This window comes from Halichoerus grypus, chromosome 15 (assembly GCF_964656455.1).
Source record: "Halichoerus grypus chromosome 15, mHalGry1.hap1.1, whole genome shotgun sequence".
In the NCBI taxonomy this organism is placed as follows: Eukaryota; Metazoa; Chordata; class Mammalia; order Carnivora; family Phocidae; genus Halichoerus; species Halichoerus grypus.
The window spans coordinates 16,026,887-16,046,058 of NC_135726.1; the positions used below are offsets into that span (position 1 = coordinate 16,026,887).

At 37.4% G+C, this 19,172-nt stretch overlaps 1 long non-coding RNA gene across 1 annotated transcript in view; it reads right to left on the reverse strand.

Moving 5' to 3' along the window:
* Positions 1–7,625: 7,625 nt before the first annotated feature.
* LOC118522012 (uncharacterized) overlaps positions 7,626–19,172 on the reverse strand; it is a 60,654-nt gene continuing 49,107 nt past the window's right edge. Inside the window, exon 5 of the long non-coding RNA XR_013444324.1 lies at positions 7,626–7,778. This is a non-coding gene — a long non-coding RNA (uncharacterized LOC118522012). The remainder of the gene's footprint in view (positions 7,779–19,172) is intronic.

Consider the following 19,172-nt stretch of genomic DNA (forward strand, 5'->3'; position numbering starts at 1 on the left):
TAAACTCAAGACAGATCATAAACTTAAATATGAAATGCAAAACTATAAAACTAGAAAATAACATCGGAGAAAACCTAGAGGACCAACGGTATGGTCATGCCTTTTTAGCTACAACACCAAAAATACAGGGGCGCCTGGGTGGCTCAGTCGGTTAAGCATCTGCCTTCAGCTCAGGTCATGATCCTAGAGTCCTGGGATGGAGCCCCACATCAGGCTCCCTGCTCAGCGGGGAGCCTGCTTCTCCCTCTCCTTCTGCACCTCCCTCTGCTTGTGCTCTCTCTCTCTCTCTTTCTCAAATAAATAAAATCTTTAAAAAAAGATACTAAGCTTCTTAAAAACAACAACAACACCTAAAATACAATCCCTGAAAGAAATAATGAATATGCTGGACTTCATTAAAAACTTCAAAAAACTTCTGCTCTGGGAAAGAGGATATCAAAAAAATTAGGAGACAAGTCAGAGACTGGGAGAAAATAATTGCAGAAGACACATCTGATCAAGGTCTATTACCCAAACATTTTCTAGATACTCTTAATAACTCAACTATAAGAAAACGAAGAACCTGATTAAAAAATGGACCTAAGACCTTGACACCTCACCAAAGAAGATATACAGAAGTCAAATAAACATATGAAAAGATGTTATACTTCATTGGTCATCAAGGAAATGCAAATGAAAAATGAGATAACCACTACATGCCTCTTAGAATAGCCAAAATCCTGAACCCTGATACCACCAAATGCTGGTAAGGACATGGAAAAGGAACTTTCATCCATTGCTGGTGAAAATGTAAAATGGCTCAGCCACTTTGGAACACAATTTAACAATTTCTTACAAAGCTAAACATACTCTTACTTTATAATCTAGAAATTGTGCTCCTTGGTATTTACCCAAAAGAGTTGAAACCTTATATCCACACAAAAATCTACACACAGATGTTTATAGCAGCATTATTCATAATTGAAAACTTGGAAACAACCAACATGTCATTCAGTAAGTGAATGAATAAACTGTGGTACATCTAAACAAAGCAATATTATATAGTGCCTTAAAAACAAAAGCACTGCCAAGCCATGAAAAGACAGAGAAGAACCTTAAGTTCGTATTACTAAGTAAAAGAAGCCTATCTGACACATGTATGATTCCAATTACATGACATTCTGGAAAAGAGAAAACTATGGAGACAAAAAAGATCAGCAGTTGCCAGGGCTGAGAAATGTTTGATTAAGAGGTACTCAGGCAGAGAATTTTTAGGGCAGTTAAAATATTCTGCATGATATGATAATGATGGACTTATGTCATTCACAGCCCATAAGTGAAAAACCTAAGTTACATAACTATATGAACACTATGGTAGGCACCCTCTTATCTAGCCCCCAGTGACCACCATATTCACACCTTTGTATGATCCCCTCCTCCTGAATGTGGGCTGAACCTAGTGATTCACTTCTAATGAAAAGAATATGACCAAAGTGACAGGTTATCACTTCTGAGGTTAGGTTACCCACAGTGGCTTCTTCTTACTTACTGTAATGGAAGCCAGCTGCCATGTTGTGAGTGCCCTGTGGAGAGGCCCATATGGCAAAAAAACTGAGAGAGGTCAACTAAACAACTTCAGTCCTCCCAGCTCAGAAAATGGAATTACCATAGCCAAGAAACCCAAGGCCATACACTGTTCCTTTCTTTTCTTTACTAACCACATATACCCAGGAGCAAGTCCAATCAACAGTATGTATCTTGAATCTGACCATTTTTTTCTACTTTTATTGCTACTGCTTCAACCCCAGCCACTATCATTGTTCTCCTAGACCACTGCAATATTCCTCTTACTGGTAGCCCTGCTCCCACATTGGCTCACTTCCTCACCCTCATTTCCTTAGATTCTCCCCCATTCCTCACTTTGCTCAAGCTTCACAGGTCTTCTTTATATTCCTCGAGCACACAATCTCATTTCTACTCCAGAGCCTCTGCAACTACCATTGTTTCTGTGTGGAAGATCATTCCACACAGATCTTCAATGGTTGACTCCTTCACATCACCCAGTCCAGTGTTTCCTTCTCCTTCACTATGCTATGCTGCTTTCTCCTTTTATGATTTTTAGGAAGGGAGGTGGCGATATTTAATTCTAAGTTGTTATCATGTTCCTACAAGAACCCTGAAAGATTGAGTTCTCTACATATTTCTGTATATTTTATTATATCCAAATTATTTATGAATTGTCAATCAGTGTATAGTAGATAGGGAATATTCAAATTAAACAAATTAAACTCTTCTTCAATCTCTCAGGATTAACAGCAATTTGTACCACCACAGTGTTGTTCTTGAATATTTACCATTAAGTTGGTGTCATTAAGGTAGTAATGATTTCTATCTTCAACATATTAATAGTGTAAAAAAATATGCATCATAAACCAAATGCAAGCCTACTTACAAGTAATTCAACAAAGAAGTTTCTCTGATTACAAGACAGAATTCTAAGGACATAAATCAAATACTTGGTTTCAATAATCACATATATCAATGTTAATGCATTCTTAAGGCATTTACGTAATAAGATGTGCCCTAAACATTGCTCAGAACCACCACAGCCGGGTGCCTGGGTGGCTCAGTCGTTAAGCATCTGCCTTCGGCTCAGGTCATGATCCCGGGGTCCTGGGATCGAGCCCCGCATCGGGCTCCCTGCTCCGCGGGAAGCCTGCCTCTCCCACTCCCCCTGCTTGTGTTCCCTCTCTCTCGCTGTGTCTCTCTCTGTCAAATAAATAAATAAAATCTTTAAAAAAAAAAAAAAAAAAAGAACCACCACAGCCACTTAAAATCATGAAGACAGTACCATAGGGCATGATGTAAATTCTAAAAACGACATGCCAGGAAGTAAAAAATGATTATTGCTATTACTTTTGGCTTTATGTCATTTCTCTATAGTGCTATCCTGTGTTGCCCCTACCCAGATAGCAATCTCCCCCTTCTCACACTCAATGACAAGGATTACATGTTTGAATAAAATGTCAACACCCCATATTATGCAGGGTAATGGGAATCCATCATCTAAATATCATTACAACCAAAGACTGTCATGTTCAAATTTTCCCTGACTATTCATAACTGAGAGAAACAACATCTTTAAGACCTTGCCTGAGTTTTCAGCTAAAATCCACTTGATTTCAAGGTGACAGAGTATGTTCTTAAGAGCTATTACCACCTTGGATAATTATAAAGCTAGAGAAAGGCTGCTAGAGGGAACAAAAGAAGATTAACACCTCGGTGTGTTGACGCGGTGTAACTGGGGCAGAATCGCCAGTGACCCAGAACTAAGAAAGCGACTGCAACCGCTGCCAAGTGGGGGAAAAAAACTGAAATAAGGTGGAAGTGAGGAAACCTTCATCAACAATTAAAAACAAAGACCTTACTTCTCTTTGAAAGCTACAGACATTTGTGGCTAGGAACAGAGGATTGCTAATGCTGTCAAGGTCACAACTGCAAAAGTGAGTTGGTTGGCAATATTAAAAAGCACAAAGAACAAAGAGATAAAAGTAAACAAAAATATTGTTGAAATGCAAAACATAGGGCACTGGGAACAGGATTTCATATTTGGCCTTGGCCCATGCACAAGAACAGAGACACTGACTACCAAAGCTCTGGGGGTATGCTATTGTTTGTTGTTGGGGCCTGAAGATTGTGACTAGTTGAATTCAGTACTACTCTTTTTCAGGTTAGTTCAGCTCAACCAATACATTCTAAACCAGTGAACTCTGACTGAATCCTAAACCACCGGGATATGGAAAAAGATGTTCAAACTTTTTATACCTATTTTTTATCTCACTCTTTTAGAAAATATAACTTGTGTATGTTTTAAAATGTATATACTATATTAGAACAGTACCTATAAATTACTAACTATATGAACAAGCCTATACTGAAGATAAATGATCAAAATTGTTTACTGATAAGTGGTCCATAATTTAAAAAAGAAAGTATAGGGATTCTGACTCAATCAGTCTAACATAGGGCCCAAGTGACATTGGTACACAGTTTTTACATTTATTAGTTCATGCTAATCCATACAACAATTGTACCATTAGGTTATACAATATACCAACGCAGGTATTATAATTATCCCCATGTACAGATGAGAAAAACAGACATAAAAAGGTTAAGTAATTCCCCAAACTGACAACGCTAGTGAGTGGGGGAAAGAGAATTCAAATCCGGACAATCACACCAAAGCCAGGGTTCTTAAACACTACAAAAAACATAGTCTTGAGAAGTTAGCAAACTATGACTATCTCAAAGTAGAGTTAAGTAGGAAAGATTGAAGAATTGAAAATCCCTGGTAGAAGAGATGAGTGGGCATCTAGCAGAGAGTTTCCACTAGATGTGGATTATCCACAGTGTGGATAAGCCCTAACTCAGGGTTTCTCACTCATGAACACCAACGTGTACTCTCAAAACAAAATCCCTCACATATGTTAGTCACATTTAATCAGTTTCGTGAGACGGGACTATTCTAAAAAGACAAAGATAGGAAATAGACACAAAAATTGCTTCAATAAAATATCACCCAACGAGAGCAGCTCACTGTCATTTTTTTTTTTTTAATAGAAGCCTTTCACCGTATGGAACTAATTATCGCCATATGCCGTTCCATACTTCTATTTCCTCTCTAACAGCTCATTCTTCAAAAACTCAGTAGCTTCCTCCCTTTACATTTGTAAATGCTGTTGACTATGGATAAAATCCATGTTTACTTTCTATTCAAAACCTCATAGGAAAGCTTGTTTTAATCATCCACAGATGTTTCATTCAGTTCTGCTTAGCTTGGCACAGAACTTCTGAAGGAAATAAAAGAAAAATCTTTATTTTATATTTCAATTGTAGATTGTTACAGACTAAATAAAATGCCAAATTGTTATTGGAAACAACACAGCCACTGTAATAACGATAGTCGACATCTCATTTTTACAATTATAATTTCTTCTGGCATTTGTTTAACTCAAGATGGTTTCCATATTTTACAAAGGGCTTTCTTTTCCTTCTGTGAAAGAACCCACATTGAAGCTATAGAACTTTGTGATTTATTTTTAATACAGTCTTAAACATTTAAGAAATACTGAAGTTATTGCATAATATATAGTGATTAGGCTTTTAAATACTTTCCCTCCCTTCTGGTGTCATGTTTTGATACATGTTATCCTTTTGAATTTCTTTAAAAACATACCTCAACCCCCAAGACCACTTCATACACATCAAATACCTCTATGGGTCAGTTCTCCCTGGTTTCCATTTTTTATTTCTTAACTAAAAAACAATTGATGATATATAAACATTCACTATGAATTACCTTTATAATTCACAATTATGAAATGTCAGAGGGAAAGGCAGCTTTTCTGGTGGGAAGTTTATTTCTATGAATTTATGGTAGATTCTCTAACTTATCTCTAAAATCTGACACATGAGCTTAACGTACCATTTCTTTATAATGCTACCCTTCCATCTAACCCAAAGCTCATCTGACTCACTGATATCTTTAGGTTTTCTAATGAGATGTTTTCTAATTTCTTTTCACTACATTAATGCCAAGAATCAAACTACACTCCCCAAGACCCAAGTCTAAGTTTTACCAAACGTTTATCTCTTCCTGAGTCCAGCCACTCACTTGTTCATTCAGAAGCATTTCACTTAAATTTACACAGCAGAGTTCATCCTGAACTTTCCTTGCATTCCAATGTGCTAAAATATCATGGTATTAAGTTTTTTTTGGTTTTCATTCAGTACACGGAGTTCTAGATATACTTCCTTAAAGCACTAGAAGGAGCCTCTGTACATATTTAAAAAAAAAAAAATCTGCTCAAATAAAGATGACCTCAGTATGAGCCCAAGTGATACTGAAAGACAGCCGGTTATGGCTCCTTATAATTGTTTCAATACACATGTCAGAAGTCTGGTTTGATCATGTTTATCCTGCTTTCTAAGAATTATATCCTATTGCTCTTCTTCGTATATCTACTTCATGTCAAAGAACTTGTGCATTACTGGAGAGAAGAGTGAATATATGGGAGGAATGATCAAGATTGTATCTAAGAGATGCCACCAAAACAAATGAAATATTTGAAGTCAAAGTAGGAAAGGAAACAGTTACCTACATCACTGAAATTTCCTATGTAAAAGTGACAGACCTTCAGAGAACAGTTCTAAAATCTTTGTTGATAGTGAGAAGAGTATTTACTTTCCCAAATTATCTCACCTACCTGCTATATACATTTATGACCCAACACCAAAGAAAATGAACAAATCCACTAAAGACCTGAGCATACTTTTTGATGTCAAGGTCGTGCATAGTATTTGGTGCAAGATTTTCTGCCTTTAATTGATGGAAGCTATTAGTGGCTATGAATAACTTAAGGGGTTTTTAAATGATTATTTCACAAGTCTTTCATTTCAGAAAAGGGAGTACGATTTAGTTGTCCTTTGATATCCTGACACTGTAATTGGGACAACTGGATTCCTATGAGGCAAAGACAACAAATTATAATCTACCCCAGCATAAGAATAAGCAAAGCTTGAATTCATAAATAACTATAGAATTTTTCCTAGTGTAAATTTCTGCCACCATTTACATGATAATGACACTAAAATCTTGTCCTCTCAACTGTGTCCCCTTTAAAGAAAAGGGAGAACTGCAGGACCAAATGTTCATGTGAATACAATTTCTCTATGTGCATATAATGTTAGAGAATCCTTTTATGAACATAAATACAGCTAATTGCTGTGAAAATAATAGGGAGAATGAAAACAAAGTGAATGAATGACTTTCTAAGAGATCATGATTAAAATGAAAGCAGAAAGGAGAATAAAGATACTGTAAATCTATAGGAAGAGAGACATATTTTGTACCACAGTTGAAAGTTAGTATAATTTAGTTCATTTTTTAAATTCAAATTTAAGGTATTTAAACATCTCTGACACAGACATGGATCACCCTGTGGGTGGATCAATCTAGAAAAGGTCAAGAAAGTTCCACATACTTCTGTAAAAAAAAAGTCAGATGGTTATTAGTTTCTTAACTTGTGAAATTGCCTGTGTGACCTATCGCCTCAAGTCTAAGACATCATCAATTGTTAGACATACTATTATTTTATATACTAAGAAAATAAATCATGCCAATTAAGTTATGATAGTCTATCAACTGTAAAACACATTGCAATTTTAGACATACTAAATTGTGAAAAAAAATGTACATCTTAGTTTTGGAGAACCAAGTAAAGTCTTTTTCATATATCCAAATAGAAACAAAACCCTAGTTCTGGAATACAATGGAATACATGCTTCTAAGGAATTTCAAATGTGTAATAAATGCTTTGAAGAACAAAGACAGACATCTCACAACATGGAAGGTTAACTTTTCTTTATACTTTCAGAAATCTGTTTGAATTTTCCAATGTATTTTTTCCACTGTATTTAACTTTATTGCTTATTATAAAAGTACAAAATGTTTATCATTAAAAGAGAAAAATTTTAGAAAATACAAAGAAAATAGAATTCTGATGGAGATCTGGCTTGATTTTTATCTACAATAGTCACTGTAAAAAACACCAGAAAAACCTCTCCTCCTTTTCTCCTGTTTTGTTCTTTACTTCCATATTGCCTTTTCTCCCACACACAGTTGCTGTTGTAATTGCTGCTATAGCCCCCTCAACTCCTACCTTGCTCACCCAGCTTCTAAAATCTTTGCTCCATTTGTAACAAGAGACACTGAGGCTCAATCTTCCTATTTGATTCCTCTGGAAGAGAAAGGAGGGAGCAGGGATAGGAGCTGATTAGAATTCAAGGATATTAGCTCTCAGGATTCAGAAACAGCTTCAGGGAAGTTCAAGGTTAATAATATTAATATTGTTTCAACTATTTCAACTACCTTACAGATGCAAAGATTAAAAGGATGGTTATGTTTCTCCAGTGTTTTTAGTGCTTTCTAGTTGATCACAAGATTTTGTTTTAATTAGCATGGTAATACATATGCACATAAGATTAAGTAAAAAACTCAGAATCCCATTTCCACTTAGATGTTAAATGCCATAAAAGAACATTGCTCCCACTCTAATAAAAAATGCCAAATGGTCTACAAAATTCTCACTGTGCTTGAGCCCATCAGAGAGCTAAAATCATAATGCAACAAAGTAACCTGACTTCCAAAGTGGGACAAGCATTTCCAAAGAGACACTGGACACATCAGCTGTTTAGCCTTTGGCTGAGCAAAGCAGAAAGAAGCAGTCATCATCCAAGTAAGTAAGAAGAAACCAGCCAAATTTTTAATCCATTCATAAAGGGCAAGTGTGGGCTGGCATACCCATTTGGAATAGTGTAGGAGGCCCAGACACAAGGAAGGTCTCCCCTCAAAATTCCTGTTCCGTGAGCCTCTGTTGGGTACTCAAACTACTGGGTGCAGGGAGAGCTTCCTTCAGTGGTACATCTGCTGCTGCTGCCGCAGATAGAAAATCCAAAGGACTCTTTTCTCTTATAAAGCAATAGCCTTAAGACACTAAAGGAGGGACAACAAATCTGTCACACCCAGAGTCCAGACAAAGACCCATCACTTATGATGAAGGGACAAAAGCAGAAACTCTGTCTCTGAAGTGAGGCAGGGGATCTTTCTGTTGAGCCCAGGATTCTGGACTGTTACCAGGTAGAAGGGGCATCTCCTGCTAGGACAGAAACAAGAAATTCTCTCCTACATAAGACCAACAACACACACAAGGTAGAGTTAGCAGCCACAGGGAACAGAGGAAGGAATGCGGAGGAAACCCCCACCGAAGCCCAGGCACACAGGAGCTGCCTACCTCGGAGGCTGGACTAACACAATCAAAAAACTCCTGCCCCAACCAGGATTCCTACATCAACTAATAAGCAACAGCAACCTTTCATTGGGAAAAGCAAAAACATAATGAGAGATCCCTACTGCAGCTCATGCAGGCAGGGTAGAACAAAAACACTGAGAAAAGCCTTCCGGCATCCCAGGTCTAACTCTAAGCACAAAGTAACAGCGGTCACCAATGGGGTAATTTGAAGCCTGTGGTAACCTGAAGATAACCACAGCAACAACTAGACCCAAATCCAGCTCAACTCCTGAACAGATGGCTACAAAATCCACACTAATGGCATGAAAGAAGAAGAGGTATGTCCATTATGAGGCAAAAATATTATTCAACACAGTGTGTTTGGATCTTCTACACATAATGTGTAGCATTTGATAAAAAGTACAAGACATACAAAAAAGCAAGATAAAGCAAGCCATTGTCCAATGATTAAACCAACCAATAGGAGCAATGTTTAGATGTTAAAACTAATATATTAATCAAAGTTATCTTTAAATCCCCATTTGATAAAGGATCTAGAGGAAAAAATAGACAACATGCATGAACAGACAGGAAATGTCAGTGAAGCAATGAAACTATAAAAAAGAGTCAAATGAAGGGGCGCCTGGGTGGCTCAGTCATTAAGCGTCTGCCTTCGGCTCAGGTCATGATCCCAGGGTCCTGGGATCGAGCCCCGCATCGGGCTCCCTGCTCCGCGGGAAGCCTGCTTCTCCCTCTCCCACTCCCCCTGCTTGTGTTCCCTCTCTCACTGTGTCTCTCTCTGTCAAATAAATAAATAAAATCTTTAAAAAAAAAAAAAAAGAGTCAAATGAAAAAACATACTAGAAATGAAGAGTTTTACCTCTGAAACAAATAATATATGTTAAAAAAAAAAAAAAAGAAGAAGAAGATAGCAGGAGGGGAAGAATAAAGGGGGGGAAACCAGAGGGGGAGATGAACCATGAGAGACTATGGACTCTGAGAAACAAACTGAGGGTTCTAGAGTGGGGGGGGGGTGTGGGAGGATGGGTTAGCCTGGTGATGGGTATTAAAGAGGGCACGTTCTGCATGGAGCACTGGGTGTCATACGCATATAATGAATCATGGAACACTACCTCAAAAACTAATGATGTAATGTATGGTGATTAACATCATAATAAAAAAAGTGAAAATTTAAAAAATTTAAAAAAAAGAAATGAAGAGTTTCCTTGATGGGCTCATTAGCAGACAGGACACAATGAATGTAAAGATGGATTGATAAGTATCTAAACAGAAACACACAGCAAAAATGAATGAAAATTAGAAATTTTAAAATTAAAATAACAAACAGCTGTAGGACAATACCAAATGCTAACATATGCGTAAATGAAGTCTGAAAATGGACAGATAGAAATATTTGAAAGTTTAAATGATCAAGAGTTTTCCAAGATGAGGGGCACCTGGGTGGCTCAGTCAGTTAAGCTGCTGCCTTTGGCTCAGGTAATGATCCCAGGGTCCTGGGATCGAGCCCTGCATCGGTCTCCCTGCTCAGGGGAGAGCCTGCCTCTCTCTCTCCCTCTGCCTGCTACTTCCCCTGCTGTGTGCTCTCCCTCTCTCCCAAACAAACAAACAAATAAATAAATAAATCTTTAAAAAAAAAAAAAAAAGAATTTTCCAAGACTAATGAAAACCAACCACAGATCAAAAAACTCCAGAGAACCACATGCAGAATTATTTCAAAAAAGGAAAAACTAACCAAAAAACCCCACCTAGACACGGCATAGTCAAACTGTTAAAAAAAGTTCATACACCCTCTCAGCTACTAGCTCCCTGCTGACCTCAGCTCCACCTCTCCGGCTTCCCATCTGTCCCAGTCTATGGTCAGATTTGAGGTTCCCTGATCCATTTCTTTAGCTCTCTGGTTCCTCCAACATCACTTTAGTCCCCAGTATATAACCTATGCTCTTCCAAGAACTACAGTACTTGTTCAGACAGGCTTTCTAGAACCTTCCTCAGAACGCTGCATACCACGTTCGAATTCCAGCCCAAGGAGTCAGGCTCTAGATAAGGAGTAATCTTAAAAGTTCTGAAAACAAATGTCAATATAAAGCCAAAGTAAGAAGGTGATATTACCAGGTTTATAAGTAATTCTTTTGCTAGAATTGTAATTTAAGGGAAATGAAGCAAATTTTCACATAACAAATGTCTATGACATCAAAGAACATAATTCCAAACTTATTAGTTTAGCAGAATGTTTAAATAAATGGAATATTCAGCCTGCCAATTTCCCATACAAGTAGAATAATTATTTCACCAAAACTAGTACCACTCTAAAGGCTAGGATTTGCCCATGTGCTCTTGAAAATAAGTGCTTCTGAGAAAACTCCAAGGATTTGAGCTTGAAAAAATGAGAAACACTTAAATGTCCAATCTATTTCTTTGACCCATCCAAGATATTATAGTTGATTCTCATTATCCATGGTAGTTATATTCTATAAAATTGCTGCAAATACTGAATTACTAAACATTGCCCATAAAGGAAATATAGAGCTGGGGTCTTGAGAACTTCTGGTCACATTTGCATCAAGAATGTATAACCTTGTTTTATGTCTTTCTGTTTAAGGACACCTTATTTAATATATATTGTTGAGTCGTTAACATTGAACTCATGGCCAACAGCCAACAGCGCAGTAACTCATGCCTGAATGGAGCTTATCTAACATACATGTTCTCTCTGTAAGGCATATCACAGCCTTCTTGTGCTTAGGAACACTAGATAGCACATCAGCATTACACGTGAGAGGCATTTTAAAGAGCACAATCACCAACAAAAAGCACAAAATGTGGGAAATGTGGCCCTAAATAGACCACACACGTGTGCACGCACACGCACATCAACACTGTAAGCAGTGAAAGACAAAGGTAGATCAGCAGCCTATTCTACCTCAGCTGGGAATACACATGTAGGGTGACTCAAATTTTTCATCCATCTGTGCATGCCCACAAATAGCTGCCCAAGTACTACAAGTACTGATTAGGGGTTGTACATAAATTTTAGCAAGTAGGCAAATTATTCACAGATTACAAATTTGTGAATGAGGATCAACTGTGTCTCCATCTCAAACGTCCCCCTTAGTGGCCCAACTTGATATATACTTTGAACCTCATCTCACCTTTCAATTTTCTTACTACTCATCAACCTCACCTGTTTCTATGCATATTTTCATCCTCCCTAATCAAGACTCCAGGGTCCTTGTCCTAGCAACGCATTCACAGGGATGAAACTGGGGGAGGCACGATCTGCGTCACACATAGACACTATCACAGACAGTACTTCCATACAGTTCACGATTTCTGCTATTTTAACAACATTCACACAAAACTTAGATTCACAGCATATTATCACTTTCTTCTTTGATCTGCTAGTATTTTCAGAACCTAAACCTTCCATTGAGACAGCTTAAAGTGTGAGTTCCTAAGATAAGGATGATTACCTGGATCCTTTGCTTCTAAATTACTTAGGTCACTTATAATTTTTTAAGTTTAGGAAATCCTCAATAATTACTCCAACTCTACTTCACTTTGCTAAGAGAAATCTGATCAAATATTGCCTACCCATTGTTCTCCATAGAGAAACAGTAAGTCTCTGCTTTTCTCTGGTCATATAGAAGCTGTCTGTAAAAATAGATATAGATACAACTATGATTATTCACTGGTAAGCCAGTTTATTTTTAACTGTTTGATTTAGTTCCCTCTGTAACTGAGAAGAAACAGGAAATCAGGAAAACTAAAGCCTTCAGGTCTAAATACCCTAAGCTGCTTGAACAGAAGCTTGCTCAAAGGTTCATAGGATACCCACATATAAGCTGTCTCTAATATCACACATCTAAGGTTTGGAAGGAATCTTAAAGGTCTTCACCTCTTAAACTGTGGGCACCAGAGTAGGGATCAAGGGTGCTTTTGTTCAACATTGTGAGCCCCACATCAACACTTTGCCTAGCTCACTGCAGACACTAAAAAATATTTAGTTATTTCTCAGCAATACATGATACATAAACATGTGGATGAATCTCAAAAACATGTTCAGTGGAACAACGCTTACACAAAAGACACGTAACAGGTGATACCATTGATACGAACATCTAGACTAGGCAAAACTAATCTATAGTGGAAAACAATCACAACAGTGGTTCCCTTGTTGGGGGTGAGGAGAGGATGTGGATTGGAGGCTGCCTGGGAACTGCCTGAGGTGATAGATAATGTTCTACATTTTGAAAGGGGTTTGGATACATAGGTGCATGCATCTGTCACAGGATGGTACACTTAAGTTTGTGCTTTTCTTTGTATATATAACCTTTACCTCAATAGAAATGTGGTAAAACATGCATAGTAGGGGAGGGAACAGGCTTCTCCCTCTCCCACTCCCCCTGCTTGTGTTCCCTCTCTTGCTGTGTCTCTCTCTGTCAAATAAATAAAATCTTTAAAAAAAATGCATAGTAAAATGCTGTTAATAAAAACTAGGTAGTAGGCATATGGGTGTTCACTTCAAAATTTTCTTTCAACTTTGTTGTATTTTTTAAAAAGATTTTATTTATTTATTTGAGAGAGAGAGACAGCAGGGAGAGAGACAGAGGGAGAGGGAGGAAGGAGAAGTAGGTTCCCCACTGATCAGGGAGCCCAACATGGGGCTCGATCCCAGGACCCCAGGATCATGACCTGAGCCAAAGGCAAAAGCTTAACCGACTTTGCTGCATGATGGTCTCATCAAGTGGTCACTGAGATCAGTCATATCCAAATGTTCAGGGACCAGCTACATCAGGACCTCAGGTGCTGATAAAAATACAGATTCCAAACCCCAGCCAGACCTACTAAATCACAACCACTAGAGTACTTTTGACAAGCCTCTCCCCCAGGTTTTCTGGTGTGTGACCAGATTTGGGAGTGACAGATCTGGATTATATACAACCACTCCAATGATTAGCAAGTTTTCTTTTGGGTTGCTCATTTCACTTTTGCAAAGCCCTATTCAAGTATTTTTTTCCTTTGAGACTGTAATCTGCCTTCTTAGGATCTTCCACTTATCTACTCTTCTTATTTGGGGAGCCATACACTGAAAGCCTCTCCCTCATTATTACAATTACAGTTTTCATTATCTGTGCTTATCACATTGTATTAGGTAGCATGTTCTGTGCCACCCTTGATGTACATTACCTCACAGCAGCCTTTTAAGTTTCCTATTCATGCCCACCCCTCATCTTCCTTTCCATACACCAAGCAATCATGGTACCTTCAACTTCTGTGAAGTTTTTGTAATATACCTTCTAGTCTCCTCACCATCTTTTTCAGCAAGTGGTCACAAAGTAAACCTCTGACATTTTACTCTGCTGTGAATGAGTAAAGATCTTTTTCTGAAAATAGGTTTTGGCATATGTGGATACTACACAATGTAAAAAGTCTGGAATAAAATGGAAAAAAAACTTTTGGCTACTTCACACTTATGCCTGATACCAGTTCTACTTAAAGGGAGATAGTGTGTTGCTCTATTCAGCCAAATAAATGATTTCAAATGATCTGGAAACCACAGTTTCTACTATTTACAATTTAGACATGTTTGACTGAAATTTAAAATTAATCCTTTCAGCTGCCATATTTCATAAGCTAAAAAAATATTTGTATAATATCTCCATGTAAAATAAAATCACCTCAAGGTCTGTTTAATTTTGCTTTTTTGAATAATATGTTCAAACATTCCTGCTAAATGCACAACTTGAAACAAGCTGGATTGAATGATTTTTTTAAAAAGATTTGGGGAATGAAATCACCAAGTTACCTGAAATTTCTTAATTTTACAATTTTTACATGAAATATCATCATACTCTGCCATGAATCAGATGGACAATTTAACTATTTAAATTGCCTTATTATAACTGCCTTCAGTCCAACCTTCATAAAGGTTGATATTCTTGGGTGGGACACATTTTTTCCATAAATCTAATGTTCTTGTTAATGTATTCATAATGTTTTTTGTTAATGTGTTCATAAACTTTCTTCAATTCCCAATTTCAAAATTGGAGTGTTCTATATTTCCAGCATATTTAGCCATTGCTATGTTGAACCATGAAATTGCCAATTATTGGTCAACACAGTTCGACCTAATTCTAATTTATTTAATTTGGATTTTAAAAGACAAAGCAGAAGTACTGTCAATTAACAAACACTTTCCTCTCAAACACTTTCCTCTCTACTACAATCTGAAGTGTAATTTTGTACTAAGGATATTCTTTCATCATTTTGAAAATGTATACCTGAATCTGCTCTCTTTCCCTTTCTCCCTCCCTCTGCCCCTCCCCCCGCCACTCTCTCTCGCTCTCCCTCACAAAAATAATTAATTAGAAAAAGACTAACTTTTCATTATTTTGACTCAGCAGTTCTTGAATAGCCACCCATCCCAACCTTGAGGGAACCACAGTTTACATGCAAAGTCAAGGATGACATTCAAAGGCAGGATGAATATACACATCTTTTATTGTCTTCTCAATATTCTTTAAATTCTACTTCAAGTGGCTTTAAGGAATTTTATATAGAAAGTGCTTAGAATTCTCTTGCCATGTGGCACAGAGCCCTAAGGAATGCAGAAAAATTCAGCTCCTGCAAATATCAGGAACTAGTAGAATAAAAAAAAATTGTAAATGGTAAATAACATCTTTCCATAACAATACTTTTTGAATAGCATCTAGTTATCAAGAAGATGTGGACAGAAATTTCAGAGAAGAGTTTTATTTTGTCAATATAAAAAAGAAAACACTATCTAGAATAATTTACTATGAAATATTATTTTAACCAATGTTCAAAGCTTAAATTTCTAACTTGCAGAGATTCCAAGTGATACGTGTTTATCTTTTACTGGTTAATTCCTTCCCAGACTTAACCAATATGAAATACTTCTCATTTTCCATATTGCCTGCTATTACTATTCATTTGACCCTTATGGCTGTCTTGACTTGCTAATTGTGATACATACATAATCTCATCTACTAATTCAGTACTCCTTAAGGAGAGAGACTATGTCTTAAATATCTTTGTTTCTCTCTCAAATTCTTGTACACTGGAAACACCCTTGCACACCAGAACTTTTGTCTCTTGTTTAAATCAACTATTTTTCCCCTTGACCACTTCAGTTGTTCCCATCTGCATCCTTCATATCCTATCTCTGCTATTTCTAGAGAGGCAATGGCTAAACAATATACAGTGGTCTGGGTACTGGCCCACCATAGTTTTATCCCAAACCTCCAACTCAGGTGATACACAGATTCAGGCACTTGAAGCAGCTGTGTTCAATGCAATCATAGAATGTACATAGGTACTACATATTTCAGAAAATAATCAGGCATTAGCTCAAAATACCTAATTGCCAGTTAAGATATTCCACATCTTAATTTTAGTAGTATAAAAATATTTAATATTGTTAATCTTTCAGAACTATATTAAGATCCATGTATGAATTGAGTCACTTTGCTAAAGAAATCCAATCTCTGTGGGAAGATATAAACCTAGGAAATTCAAGTATTTTGGTTTTATTTCTGTTTTTTCTTTGTTTTTAGAGAGGGGGGGTGTGGGGCAGAGAGACAGGGAGAGAGAATCTTAAGCAGGCTTTACACCCAGCGTGGAGCCCGAAATGGGGCTCAGTCTCACGACCAGGAGATCATGACCCAAGCTGAAATCAAGAGCCCCATGCTGAACCAACGGAGCCACCCAGGCGCCCAGAAACTCAAGTACTTTTTACAAGATCTAAAGGAATTTCCATGAGAGATAACTTCCAAATGAGCACCCAAATAGTTCCTGCCTTAATTTTGATTATTACTGTCAAGTAGAACATGGACAGATTTTCAAGGCTGAAATCTAAGGCAATTGTTCAGGTAAAGCTAAAAATCATAATAATCATCTAAATAATTGAAATTATATATTATCTAGATGTGGACACCTGGACCTGAGGTTCACTTCCTGTTACTATCACTATCTTAAGCTGGGTGGACTTGGAATAATAATTTAGTCTCTCCAATTGTGTTTTCTTGTATCTAGATAAACTCCTACTACACGTACATCTACTTGAGAGACAGATTTTGAAAAATTACAACAGGATCTCTCAACCTTGGCATTCACATTTTGGGCCTGATAATTCTTTGTTGCAATAATGTACATTGTGGGACATTCAGCAACATGTCTGGTCTCTACCCCCCAGATGCCAGGAGCACGTACACACACACACACACACACACACACACCCCACAGTTGTATCAGAAATGTCTCTGGACATTGCCAAATGTCCTTTTTTGGGGGAGTGGGTGGCCAAAGTCACCCCCATCCCCAGTTGAGAAAGACTGAATTGTTTACATAAAAGCCTTCATTTATATATCAAATATATACAGATTACTTAGTATGTGCCAGACACTGTGGCCAAGTCAAATAAAACGTGATTCATGTCCTCAAATAGTTTACAGCCTAGTAGGGCAGACAGATAAACAAATCAATATTTGCAGTGATGGCAGTTTGGGAGCCTGTTGGGGAGGAGGGGTGAGGAGCATAACATTTAGATATTAAAGAGTAGAAGCCACAGGAATTGGTGATTAAATAGATGTGGGGGACAAGTAAAGGGAGGAGGAAAAATAAATGTCAACAATGGTTTGTTATTTAGTACCTAAGTCAAGGAATGTTTCCACAAAAATAGGAACATTTCCCAGAAGAAAATTCACACCACCTCAGTGTTCATAAAATAAATATTGACTTCATTGTGACTGCTTGAATTTTAACCAGTGGGAGAACACACTTAGACAAACTACTCCATTTCTTCCATCCAATTTGTGCTACTATCATCAGAATCATCAAGACCAGGGGTGCCTAGGTGGCTCAGTCGGTTAAGCATCTGCCTTCGGCTCAGGTCAGATCCCAGGGTCCGGGAATCAAGCCCAGCATCAAGCTCCCTGCTCAACAGGGAGTCTGCTTCTCCCTCTCCCCTCCCCCCACTCACGCTTGCTCTTTCTCCCTCTCTGAAATAAATAAAATCTTAAAAAAAAGAATTATCAAGACCAAAGGGGTTAATTCCCACTCTGTAATTGCAATATCAAGGTCCACAAAAATGGCAGAAATGTGGTAAGGAACAACATTTATCATTTATGGTTTATTTCACTCACTGAAGAACACATCATTTGAACATCATCTAAGAGTTTTATTTGATATCAACTTTGAAAGCCAAGTCAAATGTTTCTGTCCCAATGCCAGAAGAAAACAAAACTTAAACAAGGACAAGAAACCACCTTCCCCCACAACAGTGGAGATGTGTCGCTTTTCAGAATACTATCTGCACATGCGGTCTGCACAGAAGCGACTCTATTAGCTCCCCCTTGCCACGGTACAGCAGGACAAACAACCATCCCTTTATCTCATGGCACCTTCTAGTTTGTATGAAACCAGCATAGCCTCATTTCAAGACATATAACACAGCATTCATTAGAGGAGAGCTAGTTAGAGGCTGCTAATGGGACCCTTTGGCTTCTGGTCCTGCTGAGGTATTTGGAGGAGGTCCAAGAACCTAACCACAGTGATTTCAGATGAAGTTTTCTTTGCAAATACATGTTACCCACCACCCCAAAATATAGGAAAGCCATCCTAGTTTTTAGAGTTTACAAGCCCCCTGACAATAGAATTCTGTGTGGAAATATCTCAATTCAAGTAACAAAGACAATTTGAGAGGATCAAAAATAGAAACATTATTGGCATATTAAAACATTTTAGTTACTTAAGAATTCACATTTCTAAGAAAAGCAGCCTTATTAAGCGACATTTGCTCAATAGGCAATTTTCCCCCATTTAATTTTCACAAATAGATCCTGTTGAAATGTATTTCCCCTAACAAAGACTGCACATTAACAATAAATGATACATCTTCAAACTTTAATTAATGTCAAGAGCTTTATTTTGCTTCCAAGCAACTTACAGAAACATGTTATTAATATAATTTAATTTAGGGGGTAGGCATTTGTTTTCTATTTTTAAAAAGGTGTTTCTGAAATTCTGGCCCTGTCAACATTATTTAAACATTCTTGTTCCATGCCTCAATATAATAAATTAAATCAGCATTTTAATTGTGCCCATGCTTTGTGGTTCCTGGAAGTACAAAAAGATTCCCTATGAGCACACAACATCCCCCCAAAGAAAAACCCTACTGAGTGATTAATTGCTAGTCTGGAAGATATAATTATGTCTCTCAATAAAGATAGTATGGACTGTTGAAAGCTCTAGCCTTATACATCTCTGTAAGGCACCTTAATTTAGCAAATATCTTTTTAATTC